Below are 19096 nucleotides of genomic sequence, written 5' to 3'. Positions count from 1 at the left end.
TTGCGCCCCACGAGATTGTGGGATTCCAGAAATTCTTGAATCTGTACGTGAGCCACCTTATCCAGGATCTTCAACAAAAATGGGATATTGGTAATGGGGCGATATTTCTCAGGTAAAGCTTGGTCTAGAGATGGTTTAGTTAGCAGTGGCGAGATGCATGCCTGATTAATGAGTCTGGGAACGTTATTCTCTCGAAAGGAGCATTTTATAAACTAAGTAGCCAGATGTAAGAGTTGTGCTGCACAGGCTTTGATAACCACCGCTGGGCAGATGTCCACCTTACAGGTGGTGGGTTTAAGGCTCGACAGTATCAATGATATCTCTGATTTTGTTACTTCCTTAAAAGAGAAAGGTGGAAATGTGAGAGGGGGTAGAATTGTATTGACGTTGGCCCGTAAAGAATCCAGGGCAGTACAATTATCCTTTACATTTTCTCTAATTCTGTCAACTTTGCTTGTCATGGCTTCCTGTATACTGGTGCTCCAGGTGGAGTCTTTAACAATTTCATGGGGAGCAGGACATGGGGATTCAAGTTCTTTTAGAATCTTGAACAGCTCTTTGTTGCTGGATGATGCCCCAGTGATTCTGTTGTCGTCTGTTATCATATGATTATTTTTTTGTGCCTCTCAAACTGCAATTTATTGCCCAGGGACAGGTTATTATTTCAGAGCTGGAATACCTTTTTCTTGAGGGTTTAAAACATTAGGATATCAGTCGAAAACCAGTCCTTGGATGGTGTAGACTTAGTGAGGCGTGTTTTTTTTTTCTGGGACTAGTTGGTTCACTGATGTAATGTTCATGGTCTGAGAAGATTCAGCAAATGTAAGATTCAAAGTCAGCTGGTGTGACCTTGCGTAGGTTCCTGTATTTGGTCCAACTTCTTGCCACTTGGTTTTTAATACGTTGGGTGGTTGATGGCAAAGAGAAATGTATGAAAGTGTGGTCTGACCAGGCACAGGGTAATATTTCAATTTTCTCAGGTCGGCCTTGTGTGTGGACAGCCAGTCCAAAGTTCTTCCGTTATCATGTGTGGCTGACTCTACATACTGGCAAAATGCCAGTGCGGTCAATGTTGAGTTGAACAGGTGAGCCATTTTATCAGCGGGGTCCAGAAGTCCCAAATTCAAATCAGCCAGAAGTATGAGTTTGGCTGAGGTTTTAAGAAGGGAGAGTTATCACATCACTCAGGTGGATGAGGAAATCGGGGATTTTGTCTGGGCGGGGATGTTAAAGGAGAATTATGTTAATGGTGGTGTTAGAATTCGTAGAAAGTTTAACAAATAAAACATTGCAGTCTGCAACTGAAATACCAGAAAATGGGTGGATTTGAAGCGAAGCCCTGTAAATTAAAACTACTCACTCCCACACCCTGTTGCCGAACATAATAATATTGCAATGCCGTTTAGTTGAGAGTTGGCCTTTGGAATGTGACAAAGGTTTTCCACTACCCTGCATGGGTGGAAAAGGGAAGGTACTACAATAGGCCATTAGATTGTGGTGAATAAGGGATTCATCTTGCAAGGGGAAAGGGGGATACCATGTCTCATCCGATAAAGCCATGGTATCTTCCCGCAGGTTGTCTCCCCATGAGATTGTCTCTCATACAGCCACCCCCAGGGTCAGGACCAGGTTGGGGCTGCTGTCCCCTGGCTACATGGGAGGAGGTCACCACCGGGACAACAGTGATGACTCTATCAGATTCATCACAATGTGAACATACTCATAGATATTACTTACCTCATCTTTATCTGTAGAAAACATTTCTTGACCATCCTCTTTGCAGAGGTAAGTGTCAATTTTTAATGTCAACAAAATGTTTAAAGTGCTCAATTATTCGATGAAGACATATATTGGACATAAAGGTACCAACACTTGGAGTCCAATAAAAACCCTGATGGACAAGACAGAGGTTTAGGATGTGAAGAGCAGCAATGCTTCAATGGATGTTCTGGAATATTCAGGGAGATAAATAGGTCTAATGTTCTCACATCTGTGGAGAAAGACATTTCATGACCAACTTCTATGGGGAATATCAGCTACTGAAAACTGAGTTGACCTGAAGTATAAGAGTCACCTCACAGTTGAATTGTAACACCAGCTTTGAGTCAGAGGGGCCCAGAATAGGGGTAACCATTTCAGAATGTGCTAGGGTCCCCAGATATCAGCCTCTGGCCCACAATCAGCGTGTATTTCCTTTCGGTGTTAGGTCTAACATAACAGTTGGTGATCTATTGGCTTATGGCTCCATACACTTACTAAACCAACAGGTGGCAAAACAAAGAGCACTGTTTTACCAAATAAAATAGCTGGGTATTGCGGTATTACTAACTGACGCTTAGGACATCATTATCAATGAGGTGTGCAAAGGAATTGTGCCACAGGTTGGATAGCAGCGGAGTAAGGCTGTGCCATGGGGGACCCAATTAAGCTGTGACTGGAGTTGGAAAAGGGAGCATAGATGACAGAATAGTATATTCACAACAGAATAAACTGGAAGTAGCCCAATGTCAGCAGATTTACATCTCAGTGTGCCAGGTTCTCCATTAGGTTGGAATGGTCAACAGTGTTGAATCCCACAGATGTCCTAAGCTAATACAAATCCCTTTAAAACAATTTCAGAATTCCAAACACATTTTGTAATCTTTTAGAGTTTCAGTTTTAAACTGACAATGTCTTACCAACCTTCTTCTACCTCAAAGAAATGATTATTTTGAGTGTTTGTGAAGTTAGGAAGCTCAAGAAGCAATATCTGGTGGAAATCTTGCAGTGCAATGCAACACGTGTTTCGGAACACAAAAGCAAAATCATGTTGAGAAAATAGCTCTAGTGTGACTTTCAAAGATACACCTGGCTTGGTATTGCACAATTTCACTTCTGAAAAATTATCCTTTACCCATTTGCCAGTTACCACCTGATATTTAACTATTCAGCCTTTGGGAGTATTGACTGATGCAATCTCTTAGGATTGTGTAAAACCAATACATTTAGTACATTTAGGAGGTAGTCACATTCCACATGTATTTTGAAAATATTAAAATGCAACAAAAATGCAAGTTATCACTGTAGCTAATGGAGATTTAAATATATTATACCAGTAACAAATACGGACAGTACAGAAGCTAAATACCTCAGTTCTCATGTGAGATTAATATTAGGGTGCCGAAAAGGGAAAGATGGGTGTTCCGGCTATGCAAATTCAACCAAATTTGCTTTAATATTAATGATAGTATTCTCTTTTAATATTCCAAATATCCAGGCACAGTTTAGTATCACACACCAATATATATGTTCAAATAAATTTTTGATATCCACTATCGAACCTCAATTATTTTTGGTATCATTTGTTTGGTTTAATGTAACACAGAAATTGCAATATATTAATTGCAAATTTTGGATTACAACTATGTGAGATTAGTGTCATATGGAGGAAAGAGAAAAACATGAATATTTGACAGAAATTAATTCCACACTGGAGAGGGCACATTCTGGATGTAATGGAATTCTTCATTATTGTTGAATAAGAATAATTTCAGACAGATCATGTCTTTATCACTGGAGTATGTACATTATAGTTTTTCTTACAAAAGATTTGTTCCAAAATGGGTATGCTGGAAATTATACTAATGTTAAATAGCAAACATTATTTTATCCCCATCATTTAGATCCAAATCTGACCTAAAAGAAATCACTCAAATTCTTGGATTCAAGGAGATCTTCTGTGATAATCTCTGGAAGCAACTACTGGATGAATCAGTGATTTTTCTTTCCTTCCTGACAAGAGGGAGAGAGAGGAGATCTTCCAAGCACTGGAATTAATGTCTTACAGGAACATTGCTTCAGGCGGGGGCCCCTCCAATGCCACTCAAGCCTTTGTTACCAGATTTTTGAAACCCTGTATGGAGGTTCATGCATGAGCAAGATTTGGAGTTGCATGTGGCGAAGACCAATATTTGGATTTATAATCCCAAGAGGGGCACAACAGGGAACTGCTCTTGTGACCTGGATAATATTAAATTGGAACAAGTTAACAATTGTAAGTATTTGGGTATTAACTTTGAATCTGCATGCACTCATGACGTCCTGAATATGGAAATAATAGATAGAAATGATGGGAAGTTCTCAGTTATGTCCCTGGGTACATTTAATAAAGGAAATGGTGTTCTGACTCTATGATATGGCACAGAGGTGAAATGTAAAAGAATACAGTGTAAATAGAAGCAGAAGATTTGGAAAGCAGTACTCAATCTAAAGAGATGTGTTCTGATCCAACCCATTTAAAGGGAACTTGATCTTAAATCCTTCAAAGCATATTAAGTATGGAAATCCATTTTATTATTTTATAAAATATGGTCCCCTCCAAAAAACTCTTATTCATGGTAAAGGAGTCTTGCAAAGTGCTGAATCACTAAAGGGAGGATGCACAATTTGCAGTAATGAATATCAAGGCGACAGGTGAACTAAGGGATTTACCTCAAGTAACATAAAAGTAGCTAGGCTAAGGGGATTAGATCAAAACAAATTAGGATTGTACAAAATGTAAATGATGTCGCTTCTACCACCACATTGAAAAAAAGGGTTGGCTTTATCCCAACTTAACCTAGGAAATCCCCAGATAAATCCTGGTGATATAATTTCCTAAGATACAAACAGAATTTTCTCCCTACTAGGGAGATAAAATGTATAAGAGCCATATTAAGAGGAAGGGTAAATATTCTGGTCAAGATTCAGTGGTGGAAATGTTGGAGCATCTTTGTATATTCTGTCAGAATCTTAAACAGCAATGCACAAAGCACTATGCGGAAAACTTTCAACATATGCATACATCTGAAATTTTAAAATCGATAATAATTGGAAACCAAATCCCACTCGCTATAGCTACAATTAATGTATTAAAGGATGTTGTATATGAATAGAATAAAACGTAAGTGGGCAAGATAAGTCAATATGCTTAATTGTGATGTTAATTGTGATCTAATTGTATATGCATTTGATAATGATCTTACATTTTTATATTATAATGTGAAAGGTTTATTTAAAACAAAACACAATAGTAAATGAAAGAAAAAGATATTTGAAACTGTAACCTCAAGCCATCCAAGTGCCTTTGCAATGAACTACAGGTATTTATATTTCTCCAAGAGAGTTACCTCTTTTTGGGTGAAATGCTACAGGTACACAAAATGACCAGGACTACTTCAGGATCTGTCCCTTTCTTTAAGGTTTAAAGAGCAGAGAAATATAAATGAGTGCTGAGCATGGCTGAAAGAAGAGTTAATGTATGTGTCCTCAGGCTCTAATGTCCCATGCCTTGAACGGAGCAAGTGTGACAGGAATGAAGAGCATCATCCCCCGTCTTGATCTGGGATGCTTGTTCAGCACAATCCTGCAAAGAAACATAAGAGTAAAAAAGGGCAGACATCTTTAAGTAAGCTTCTTGCCCAATCTCAAACCATATAAAGATGGGGTTTTAGATTGGGGAATTCTGTATACCGGGGGCTTTTGGAATTAATCCACTCTTTGGAATCAAATAGCAATCATGGTTCCAAAACATCATAATGTCTTCTGTAAACGTAAAGCATATTACATTTTGACATAATGCCAAGCACATTCATTAAATATATGAAGAATGTTTTAATTCCAAGTGTAGATTTAACCATGAATAGGACAGAACGATATTGCTGAGGGATCAAAAAGGGATCAGAAGGACAGTGGTGTGATGCATACATGGGGGAACGAAATTACCCTTCTAATTTACTGCAGTCAATTTCCATGATCATTGCAATGTTTCAACCCAGAATGCCATCTTAAAGGTCTTGTTTTCATCAGGATTAGAAACACAGCCAACTATGGAGGCATGATCACTGATTTGCCAGTGGTATGGTCACTATTTTCCACTATATTTTATCATGATTCTTCTGAGAAGAGGAAGTAAATGATTGTGTAAATATTATAGACACATGGTGAACCACTGTTAATTATACATGAAAACGTTTTTAATTCACATACCAAATATTAAACTACACCTGCCAAGAATATGCCAACAAGATCGTGATAGCGAGCACTGTACTGTGCTATCAAATTGTAACCGGTAGCCTGGGTCTGAGCAATATCCCAGTCTCCAGAACCACAGACAAGATGAAAACTAAAGACAGGCTGCCCAATACTTTACCTGTGATTGCCACACATCACTACTGAGGGGAAGCAGTTGGTTAAACATATCATTTCAAACCTTGTAAGTACTCCTATGAAGGGGGCTTTCTGTTTACTAGCTGATGTTAGCTTGGAAAGGAGGTGTGAGTGGTTACCTTATTTACGAGTATTCACACACACACACACACACACAGGAATTATGAAAGAAATCCTTAAACACGGTTCTTTGGCGTACATATCTCCATGGAAGTAATAGTAAAGTTAAATGAGATGCAAAATACAGATTGCATAGGATATTTCTACTTTTTGCCATTCTGTGTATATGAGTGCATCTTTCGTGTGATGTAACATTTTCAGATACACTTTTAACATGGTTTAATGTTTGTGTATTTTGTGTGCTCAGGTAGTTAGTTCCGCATAACTTGTCTAAAATGAGAAGAATTACATTGATGTCCTATAAAGTATTATGTTCCACTATGTCAAAGCATATGCACATTACTACATAGCTGTGTTGCTGAAATGCAGTCCAGATCAAGATGGCTCTAGAATTAAGATAGAAAATCAAATATTCAGGCTTGTATTTGTAAATTCTCCCATACTAAAAATAATGAGCTAAACAAATAGCCACCAATCTGAATGGGCTTCTCAAGTTCATCCCTGATACTGCTCTATAATACCTGCTAGCCCTTAAATTCTAATGGCGTCTATGTTCGTCCTGAATTCCCATGAGGAATTATTTTAGTGTCTGCCCACCGCAGTACTTATAACTTGAGCCGAATGATGATTTACAAAACTATAGTCATATTCAGACTTGGTCAATACTTTGATGTTGGCAATGCATTCCACTTATTGTAAGACCTTTTTCTGAGGTCTTATTTTTTTGTAGCAATTTCGTGTATGGACACTAATGTAAACTGTGAAGGAGACATCCAGTCTGCTATGGAGCTATGTTATCTCCTTGAAGGATTAAAAAAAAAAAAGATTTTATTTTTTAATGTTGTTTTTATGTTTCTTAACTCCTGTGATGAAGTCCCAGGCCTGGCTTTGGACACATCTAAGCAAGTGACTCAGGGGGTCTGTTCCTCCGTGAGAAAGTGGGTGATGGCCAAGGGGGCACAATGAAAATTATCCCCTGCTAACCCACTCATTATTCCTTATTTTTGGCTGGAGATTTTCGCTCTAAAACCGCTTCATACTCATTCCCATGGAGGATAAACCCTGAACTGTATTATAAGCCAATAGAGATGACTGGCTGGCTGTATGGGGCTGTATAGTTCAGTGAAAACACCTCTTGTGAGATCCACAAGAGTAATGTCCCCATCTGTGTCTGCAGGCCTGTTAGTGAAGTCTTGAGACCCAGTTTCTGATGTCAGTGGCCCTGTGCACCTTCAAAACTCAGGAAATACTAGGGAAACCTGGAACGCTGGGTTAGAAAGACCTCTTAATCCCCAACCTGTAATTACCAGCACATCAACGGGACTCATGATTTTCTCTTCCGCACATAGATCCGCCCTCCGAACAGGCATGTGAAACATAAGATGGCCACCAGGTTTGATATAGGTTCAGGACAACCCCTCATTCTCAATCTGACCCATGTGCGACTGGAAGAAGTGCCAATCCTACCCCACCAAAACTTGTGAAACCCTGCTGTGGACCTTTGCTAATAGCATAAACCAGGGGGAGAGTCAACTGCAATATAAGGATACCACCCACAAGTGTGGGTTGCTGGAGCAAGCTGTGCCTGGTGCTTGTTGGTGTTTTGCATGCAAAACAAGGCTGTTGTAGGAAAGAGGATGAGCAGGAGCTAACAGGCAGTGGTGAAGAGATGTAGAAGGGGTAACATCCGTTGGAGGTGTTGAGGAGTTTGACAAGGTGGTTACCTAAGGGGGAGCTGGTGAGTATTCTGAGTAGGTGGTGACCACATGAGAAAGTGGTGATGAGATAGAGTTGATTTTATTATCAAGAGAAAGGGAAAAGAGATTGGAGTAGGTGGTAACCTCGGAAGAATGATGTGATCATCAGGAGAAGTTGATAAGTCCTGGAATAGATAGTATAGATGTTAGTAAGAGTAGGGATGAATGGGGAGTCTAGGTTAGCTCAAAGGAGGTGGAAGAGGTCGGTGAATGTATGAGGGGCAGCTTGGATTACAAATCAGGAGTAGCAAGCAACCTACAAGGGGGATGGTCCAAAGGTGCACTCTTCAAGATTGAGAGTGGGAGCCATGGACTATTGGAACCAGATAGATTTTAGTATAGGACCCAGGAAAGAATGTATATAACACAGTGATAAGGAGTGACAATTTCCCTGTGAATAGAGAATGTGTTATCACATTATGGGAGACATAGTTTTGTTATTTTATAAACCTCCTATTTTGTATATTCACTTTGACCTGTATTTTATTTTAAGTGTATTGTATTGCTTAAAGCTGTACAGAGTGTGGCAGACAGAGTTTGTTCTGACCTGCTTTAATAGTAGCACAATGCTGTGAATTATGGTCTGTGCATCCATTGGGATTTAATCCACGGTCAGGTGTTGTTCAAAAAGCCATGTTTGGAGAGATTTGCGAAATTGGACATTTGGGCAATTATGGGGGCATTCCGAACTGATATAGGGTTTGATTTATAGAGGGTGGGTGCCTGAAAAGGGAAGGATTGTGTGTCCTCTCTTCATGGACTAGTTGTGATTGAAGCCTGATGGTTGTTTGTTGTGGGAGGAGTGTGTGACAAGAGACATGTAAAGCATAGCCATCAGGCACACTGGTGTTCTGCTCATGAGTTCTTCGTAGATGATACATGCAGTCTTGAATAGTATCCTGGCCTGGAGAGGAAGCCAATGTAGATTGCATAGGATAAGGGTGATTCTGTCAAATATCTTCACACCCATAACAAGGGGTGCTGCAGCATGGTGAACCTCTTTTAGGCAAGCCTAGTGGAGAGCTGAGAGCTCTGTCAGGAGGGCATTTACCAAATCGATGTGCAAGACCACAAGGGCCTGCAGTACTATTAGAAAGTACTGCGGCGGGATGAAGGGTTTGATTTTGCAAATGGTGGACATTTAGGACCAGGCCTTCTTGACTGTGGAGGTCATTTAGAGTGTGGCGGAAAGTACATTTCTGCCACATATCTGCTGAAAAACTGTCAGAATAGTGTCAGTAGCGGAATTGCCATATTTCCACCAATCATGAGCACAGTGAAACTAGTGTAATGTACGCTGATATAACTTACATCAATCCGACATTGTGCTGCCACAATGCAGAAGGAACAATGGCTGTCTTCCCTCAGAAAGTCACTCCGCGGGGGCACATGCATCTGCCAATAAGGAACAGTGAATATGCCACAAAATCATCACAAATAGCACCAGAAATGTATGTCACAGTAGATGCAGAAGAAATAGCATAACATCAACGGAGCAAGCCTTGCTTTGCATATGCACCAGAGCAAGATGGTGATTGCAGAGGCACTCCTAGCCATTGTGGTCATCCACCTGCAGACGCTGAGATGACAGCAATCAAGAGCGGGAACGGCAGCACAGTACGGAAAGGGGGCGTCTGAAAATGGAGCAGAATCAGATAACAATGCACTACAATATGTACGGTGAATGCAGCAAGTGAAATGCATAGATATCTGGGGAACAATGTGCTAGAAATGACATAAAAAAAGGCATACTGCATGCAACCAAGCAGGCCAGGCAAGACACGTAAATAACACTACATACATACATGTACTGCACCAAGCACTGCATGGCCAGTATTACCTTCTACCCGGGGGAAATAGAAGAAATGGGGTGTGCATGAAACATATGTAATTCTCATAAAAATTCACACTGATAAATTGAAATTGACACCCAACACTGTGCACCCTACAGGGGACATCACAGATGGCACCAACGACCATGCAATGATCTTCCATGGGCATGTCTCCAGGTGATGTCAGCAGAACACACACTCAGCATATACAGACTTGACCAAAGGACCATCATGCACCTAACAGTAGAGCTACTGACGGTGATGATTTCATTGCTTTTCTTTGGCAGTGGAAGTTTCCAGACCTCTGTGGGGTGTGCAGCTGGGATCTCAAAGCCAACATTCAGTGACATTGTCACCAAGGTTCAGGATCCCATCATTGCATGCATTGAGGAGCACATCAAATTGCAAACAGACCATGAAGTGTGGTTGACATACCCAATGTGATAGGTGTAATTGATGGGATCATGTTGCCTTCATACCCTCCCAGAGCATAAGAACACATATCGGAATAGAACAAGTTTCCATAGCATCAACGTCCAGACTATGGGCCTCATCACGAGTTTGGCGGTAATCCTTAAATCCGGCGGTCGCGCTATTACCGCCGGATTTAAGGGTCTGCCAAATCAGGGCTTAGGCGGATTTCTCCCCAGCTCTGAGCGCGGGAAATCTGCCGAAAATTCACGCTATTACCGCCGGCGGGAAATCCGCCGGTGGTAAGAGCGCTAAAATTCCCCATTGAGCCCAATGGGGAATGGGGCATTCCCGAATGGGCTCAGTGGGGAATTCCATTACTGCCAAATCCGTGATCTGGAGTTAATAGCGCCGGGGCGTTTGGCAGTAGGGCTAATACCGCCAGCTGTTATATTGCCGGCGTTACCGCCCAACTCGTGATGAGGCGATGCAAACTTGATATTCACTCACAAATGTACAAAATTCCCAGCATCCACACATGACGCCATGGCAATTCAGAGCAGTAGTGTGCCACAAATGATGCATAGCATGACCAACATGAGGATAGGGCTGATAGGTAACTGTTGAAACACAAGCAGGGCATAACTGTACTGTACAGTCAATGGGTATGTCACAAAGCACACATAGGGCCTCATTACGACCCTGGCGCTAAGTGAAAAACGATGGCGGTAAATGGTTACCGCCATCGTATTCCGCCAGGTCCGATCATGACCCGTGACCGTTAACTACGATGCCATTAGCGGCATCATAGTTAACGCTGCCGCTAACTGCGCCAAGGGTGCACGCACGCGACCGCCCACACCGTACTTAGCGCCATGGCGGAAAGGTACGCAAATGCCGAACCAAGCGGACATGCACCTAACGCCATCACCCAGCCCGTTAAGTACCTTACCGCCATGGTGCTAATAACGCCATTGTGAACCAACCGTAAAGGGCCATGTTAAGTGAATGCAGCTGCCACAGGTGCACAGAAACAGCACAGGTGAAGGCAATACAGACTCAGGAAGTACAAAAAGAGCACACCCCACCCCTTCCCACACCCAGTCACACTCCACAATGATACCAATACGACTAGCAATGTTGGGGCTGGAGGACCTGATAGCAATGCATGTGCTACAACAGCAACAACAACAACAGGCAGCACAGAGGAGACGCAGGAGGAGAAGGAGGGCAAGGCAGGCCCAGCAAACCCCACCAGCACAGCCAGTGCCACCACGCAGGCAGCCCCCAATCCCACGCATCAGAGCCAATCCATTCAACCTCACTGCTGAGCAGATCCACACCCTGTACCGTTTGGACCGGGACACCATCACCGCCATCGTAGACATGACACACAACGACATTGTCAGCATGATAGAAACTCCAACCGCCATCCCCCCCCACTGAAGGTAGTGTCTGTACTCCACTTCCTGGCCACAGGCACCTACCAGCACACAGTGGGACACCTGCATGGCATTTCACAACCATTATTCCCACGAACACTCATCCAAGTGCTCGATGCCCTCCTCAAGCACACAGACGACCACATCCCATTACCACGGACTGGCCAGGAGATTGCAAACACCAAAGTGGGTTTCCATGCACTAGCCGGCATACCCGGTTGCATTGGTGCCATCGACTGCACCCATGTGGAATTGGTGGTTCCACGTGCCATGGAGGTACCGTACCGCAACCGGAAACAGTTCCACTCAATCAACGTGCAAATGGTCTGTGACTCCAACAAGATCATCACACATTGTTGTGCCCGATTCCCCAGATCAACCCATGATTCTATGGTCCTGAGGAACTCCACAATACCACGCTACATGGAGCGACATGCAGGGCCAAGATCCTGGCTACTCGGTGAGTCCAATGTCATGGAAGTGGGCAGGTGAATGACGTACCGATGCATACTCCACCTGGCTGAAAGGGGGGGGGATGCATACTCCACCTGGCTGAAAGGGGGGGATGCATACTCCACCTGGCTGAAAGGGGGGGATGCATACTCCACCTGGCTGAAAGGGAGGGGGGATGCATACCCCACCTGGCTGAAAGGGGGGGGTGCATACCCCACCTGGCTGAAAGGGGGGGGGATGCATACTCCACCTGGCTGAAAGGGGGGGGTGATGCATACCCCACCTGGCCGAAAGGGGGGGGGATGCATACTCCACCTGGCTGAAAGGGGGGGGATGCATACTCCACCTGGCTGAAAGGAGGGGGATGCATATGCCACCTGGCTGTGAGTAACACAGAGAACGGAGACAGAGGATGGGCACTCACAATGCACACAACCCCTCTGCATACATTGGGTGATGGCATGCAAAACAGGCCATGGGAGCCATGAGCATATACTGGTTGCATTGTGTGAATCAATTAGTGCATGTAGAAGTGAGCCAAAGTAACAGTTGGATGCAAGCCATGGTGGAACATCATGTTCTTGATCAGACAACATGACTGACACATACATTCTCGCCTACATACAGGTGATGCAGGCTATCCCCTGAAGAGGTGGCTCCTTACACCAGTCCGGAACCCACAGAACCAGCACGAGGAGGACTTCAACCGTGCACATACATGTACTCGTGTGGTCATAGAGCAGACATTCGGCCTATTGAAGGCACGGTTCCGAAGCCTCAGCAGGTCTGGTGGGGCACTCCTGTATGGCCATGAGAAGGTGGCAAAGATCGTCATGGCATGTGTCATGCTACACAATATGTGCGTCAGACGGAATGTGCCCCTGCCCCCTGACGCAGAACTGCAACCACCTGACGATGAGGATGAGGAGGGTGCAGATGGGGCGGCACCCCATGGAGGAGGCGATGCACAGGAGGGGCGTGCAATGCGCCAAAGTATCATCGACCACTGCTTCTAGCACACAGGGCTGGTGTGTATCACATGGTGACTGCACTTGGGGCACTGTGTGGCTCTGGGACATGCACACTGTGGACTGTACAACAATAAAGCACACATACGCAATGAAAATGTCCATACAATTCTTTTTCGGAAAGAAAAAAGTGTATTCAAACTATGAAACGTCGTGAAACACCCCCTCCCACCTCCCCCCTGCACACCCCAACACACCCCCTCCCACCTCCCCCCTGCACACCCCAACACACCCCCCCACCTCCCCCCTGCACACCCCAACACACCCCCCCACCTCCCCCCTGCACACCCCAACACACCCCCCCACCTCCCCCCTGCACACCCCAACACACCCCCCCACCTCCCCCCTGCACACCCCAACACACCCCATGTAGGTGTCAACAGATGCCTTTTTCGGAAAGAAAAAAGTGTATTCAAACTATGAAACGTCGTGACACACCCCCCCCCACCTCCCCCCTGCACACCCCAACACACCCCCCCACCTCCCCCCTGCACACCCCAACACACCCCCCCACCTCCCCCCTGCACACCCCAACACACCCCTCCCACCTCCCCCCTGCACACCCCAACACACCCCCCCACCTCCCCCCTGCACACCCCAACACACCCCATGTAGGTGTCAACAAATGCCTGTGACAGTGGCCACAGGCTGTTACAAGCCCCCTCTCCCGGTCCCCGGGGCACCCCTGGCTGTGGAGCGCAGGTTACGTCCGGAACGTCGCACGGGGCTGCTCTGTGCAGAACTGGCAGTGGAGGATGTCCCTGCCTGCCCCCGTGCATGCACGTCCTGTAGGGTGTGGGTGTGCTCAGTGAGCGCACGACGCAAGCCGGCAAGTTCAGCACAGATGTCCCTGGACATGGCCTGCATGGCATCCCTCAGGGTGGCAGTGCTCTGAGCTACTTCGGCCCTTAGGGTCTCTGTGGCCTGTTCAATGGTAGCCCTAGCCCCCACACATTCCGCGGCATGCTCAGTCAGCATTGTGGACAGTTGTTGCTGCCGTTCTGTGATGTCCTCGAGGGACTGCTGCCCCTGCTGGCCCATGGCCAGTGCTGGTGGCGTGATGGAGGGGCTGCTCCCCTCCTGTGGAGTGAGGACTGGGCATGGGGTGGAAGGCCACTCCTCTACCTCTGTGTGCCCCTGTGTGTGATCCTCATGGGGGCTGGCGTCTGAGAAACAGGGGGAATGTAGTAGGTCAGTGGGGCTTCTGACCTCGTGTTCCATGTCTGAGTCTGAACATGCAGCTATTGTAGCTGTCTCACCGATGTTGCTGCTGGCCGCTGACCCGGTGCCTTCTGTGGCAGGCAATGTCGGTAGAGGTGGAGCAGCTGCTGCTGGCCTGCTGCCTACAGGGGTGCTTGCCTTGGGACGTCCGGTATGCTCGCAGTGGGTCCTGCTTGTTGTGGGGTCTGCCTCACTGCAGCTGAGGTTGAGGGTGCGGGGACGGTATTGATGGCCTTCTTGGCTCTCTTCGTTGCAGGGGTGTCCTGGTCCTCGGGGTGTGAATCTGTGCCTGTGGTGGAGCAAAGGAGGGAGGGCGTTATTGATGGGTCTGCGGACTTTGGAATGACAATGATTGACATTATTCTGGTCAGTAGAGGGGGCAGATTTCAGGCAGGGCCATGCAGGTTGTCTCCTTTTAGTGTGGAATGTGGATGCAGGTATGCGGTGCCAGCAGTCTATACAGGGTGGTGCTCGCATGTGGCTATGGGCAGTGTTGAAATGTGTTGCATTTACACTGTAGGGCAACTTTGTGCTACACATGAATGGACTGCAGTGACTATGGCATGTCTTGTTTGAGGCACCTACCTTCATCGCCTGATGTCGGAGCTCCCCTTTCCATCCCTCCGACGCCTTCAATGGATTCCATGCCAATCGTGGTTGCACAGATCTCCTCCCACGGTTGGAGTTTTAGTGGGGATTCCGACCCTCCACCGGTACCCAGGGCAAGGTTGCGGTTTGCAGAGATGACGGCTCTGACCCGTATGCGTAGGTCATCCCAGCGCTTCCTGCACTGCTGTGGGGTGCGGGGTACGGTCCCCACCACGCTGACGCGCTCGGCCACCAGGGCCCAGATGGCCTTAATCTTCGCTATCGCTGTCCTGGTCATTTCCGAGGAGAATACGACACCTGCGTTGTCTTGCAGGGTCTACGCAAGCATGCAGAGTTCCTCCCGGCTGAATCTCTCCTGGCGCTGGCGGTCACATGCCTTCTTTACAACTTTAGGCATTTTCGGGTACTTGGATGGGTGGGTGATTGGTTGGGACAGGTGTCAGGGTTGGATCTGGTGTTGTTCGGTAGGATGGCAATGGATTGTGTTTTTAAAGATGGCCGACGTGCTGTTTCCCGTTCCGGCGCGATGACGCTATTTCCGGTTCAGCTTTTTACGGCCACCGCAAAATACGGCCACCGCTAATTACGGTGGCCGCTAATTACGGTGGCGGAAGTGCACCTTGCTCGCTTTACGATGCCGGTAGGGGCCTTTTCCGCCATGGCGTTAATTGCATTACCGCCATGGCGTAATGCTCGTGCGCGATGGGTCGTAATGTGGCGCTCTTTACGCCATCGGCCCACGGCGTAAACGCTCATTACGCCATGGCGGTAATGACGGGAGATTACCGCCTGGGTCGTAATGAGGCCCATAATCATACAAACGTGTCTCCCAATTAATCCACAGGTGGTGCTGCCTATCCATGAAGACCATGGCAAGGCATGCCCTGGAAAGGCATGCAGCGTGCAGCATTAACCTGGTGTGCTGCATCTTACACAACATTGCAATACATAGTGCTGGATCATTGCCAGCGGATGCAGACAATGAAGATGAAGTAGATGACAGAGGAGACACAGCAGAAGAGGGTTCACTGACACACTTGGACGAATACACAGCCATGTGACAGACACTGATACGTGATTACTTCTAGAGGTGTGTATAGTGGCATAGAAAGCCGCATAGACCTTGGACTTTTCTATCCCACAAATGACTACATAAAACAATAACTGCATTTTGATTTGTGGGATGTGACTGTTTGGGCTATTTCAAATTATTCTCTTCTCCTGCAGGGAATTTTCTGTAGATCTGAAGCAGTGTTTGTAGCAGTGTTGTTTCCACGGGTGGTTTGACAGCTTCCAGAAAGGTTTTGATGTAACTTCCACTGGCATTCTGACTGCTGCTTGAAAGGGATTGACAGAACCTCCGCCTCTTCTGAAGCTGGTGGCAGAATTACGTCATTTGCATCAGTGTGTCCACCCTCAAACATGTCTCTGCCGCTGTTATATAAGCTGCCGCTCTGGCACAAAAGCTATACTGCTGCAGTGTACTGTCATTCCACGTCGACGGATGGAAGAAGGCTACGTTGGTGGACACTTGCCGATTTTTCTGCCACACTCCAAATGAGCTTCAAAGTATTTTCACAGTAATAATTAACATTGGGCTGTAATAGGTAGAATTTCATAACAAAGACCAATGAGGATGTTTCTTGATAATGTGTCTTCTGCGCATCTGAATCGAAAATATAGCTTACCTAAACCACAACTTGCAGAACTCTAATGCAAGTTATTGCAATCGCATGTAATACTGTACACATGAATCATCCCACAGAACCAGATATACATGGGGAATGTAAGGCAATCAACATTTCTATGATTATCCAAATTGCTGCATGTTATTGGGGAAAGCAAAATTATTTGATTCTTTTGTCAATGTAACTTTATGTGCAATTTGGAGACATTTTTCTTAAGTAGTACAACTAGATTATCTACCAAATACTAAATGATCTAGTATTGTTCAAAACCTATGATATATATGCAATTGATCATGGAAATTAATATCTTTGTGTGATAAATAGTGAGATTCATGCAGTTAGGTTCATGTTGTTTTCTGTAGAATAACTGCCTGGTATTTTGTAACTTTGTAATGACTTCACCTCCATAAAGTCTGGAAAACGCATTTAATTAATTCCTCTATGCTATAAATTTGAGTTTTGAGCAAACTGAATGTTTCTTGCCCAAAATGGTGGTTTGGGGCTGTAATTAGGGGGCATGAGAACATGGTGCATACTTAATGAGAAACCAAATGTTAACATATTAATCAAAATTTATGTTACACACCCGATATGGTATATTTTGGCGTTAGGACTGCAGTAAATGTTTGATTACATTGGGATAAAATCACTGGCCCTACAGATCTGGCATTGTCTTTGGCCAAAAACCAATAGTTTAGACAACCTCTCCACGAGTTCAGTGTCCACTCTTCACATTTATTTGTTGTTCACCAAAAAATGTTCTGATCTGTGTTCACATGCTATTTGTAAAGTCAAGTATGTCAATCAACAAAAGCAAAACATGTTGTATGTTCACCAAAATCCAGTCCAATTGACTGGGCTGTACCTACCTGTATTGTATACAAAATTGTAAATAGTTGTGTCCTTGGGTGCTGTCTTTCCATCTTTAAAAAATATATGTATATTAAAAAACTCAAGGTCAAAAACCTTACTGCCCTTGATAAAACTTTGAAGATTTTTTTTTTCTGTGTAGGAGTACACTGAGAATTGTGTGTGTGATCTTTCACCCTGATTTCTGAGATTATTTAAAAATCAACCTCGGATAATCCATCCCCAATCCCAAGTGACTCTCCAGTCAAGTGATCCGCCCTTGCTAGCCCATGCCCATGGTCGGGATCCAAAAGTGATGACCCTCCCCAGGCCACCTGTTAGGAAGATCCCCTGAGAGCGGGATCTTAATGCCCCTACTTATTCAATCGCACCACCATTCCCATACTCACTAATACAAGCCCATCACACCTATACAGCCTCTTACTCTTACAACCTTCACAGCCAAACTTATCCCACTGCACAATCACACACACCTCTATTCATCTGTTCAATCACACACACACACACACACACACCACCTATGCATAATACATGCATAACATTCCACAACTTTCAAACACAAACTTTCTTTTTTTCCCAACAAACAGAACAGAATGCCTACTAAAAACCAAGTCTGTAGAAAACAAAGAAAAAATCGAGCAGATAAACATAAAAACAAGCCATATAGTCATCCACCTCTAAAACAATGTATAGAAAACATTAAAACAAAATGGCTAGTTACCTCACTCAATAAACTAAACCAGCCACAACAAAAAAAAGCAAGGACCCTCTTGCTAAAACTGAAAGTAAAAAAAGATGTCTGTTTTCGCAGTACGTTTTATGAAAGAGCACAAAAATAGTAGATATGGCCCACATAATAGAGGACAATGAGGAATCCCAACGGTTCCAATTGGCTTTATATCTAACAGCAGAAAAGCATTACAGAAAAACTGACCAATCAATAGTTTTAACATACAGCAATACAAAGCTAGACCATCACTAAATGCATGGCGTGCTATCACTAATAACTTAGATATCTTCCCAATTCAGAAAGCTCTCCACAAACGTAACCTTTTCTTACAATCCTTGCTACTCGCTGAGAGGGCTGGAGCCCCGCTCTTCCACGACTGCAGGAGCAGTCTTCTCTTTGTATCCAGGCCAGCCCAGGCCATCACTGGTATGTCCTGCAAACCCACCTCCCTGTGTATGCTGTGGATGCCAGCATTTTCTGCACACACTCCGATCCTCCATTGCGTGCCCTCCATGCTCCTAAAGCACGAAGAGTGCATCGCCTGACCCCAGCATGGCCGGCGTGATGCGGGGTGAAACCGAGGCTCACCTCGGTCTCTAAGCAACACCGTTGCTTATTTTGAATCATCCGCCTCCGGCAGGCGCAAGCCGGCCCAGCGGAAGAAGGCCTAGGAATAAGGCCGACTTCCTGTTTGCCACCTGTTCGCTGACAAAAGCCCATTCGCTTTGACATCAAGGTACTTTGATTTT

General features: G+C 45.0%; 1 long non-coding RNA gene across 1 annotated transcript in view; it reads left to right on the top strand.

Moving 5' to 3' along the window:
- LOC138488593 (uncharacterized) overlaps positions 1–19096 on the top strand; it is a 245463-nt gene that overhangs the window by 146830 nt on the left and 79537 nt on the right. Inside the window, exon 2 of the long non-coding RNA XR_011274689.1 lies at positions 3663–4033. This is a non-coding gene — a long non-coding RNA (uncharacterized lncRNA). The remainder of the gene's footprint in view (positions 1–3662; positions 4034–19096) is intronic.

Source organism: Ambystoma mexicanum, chromosome 9 (assembly GCF_040938575.1).
Source record: "Ambystoma mexicanum isolate Mex_15411 chromosome 9, UKY_AmexF1_1, whole genome shotgun sequence".
NCBI lineage: Eukaryota > Metazoa > Chordata > Amphibia > Caudata > Ambystomatidae > Ambystoma > Ambystoma mexicanum.
The sequence above is the reverse complement of the archived record's forward strand: the minus strand, read 5'-3'. Positions and strand labels throughout refer to the sequence as shown.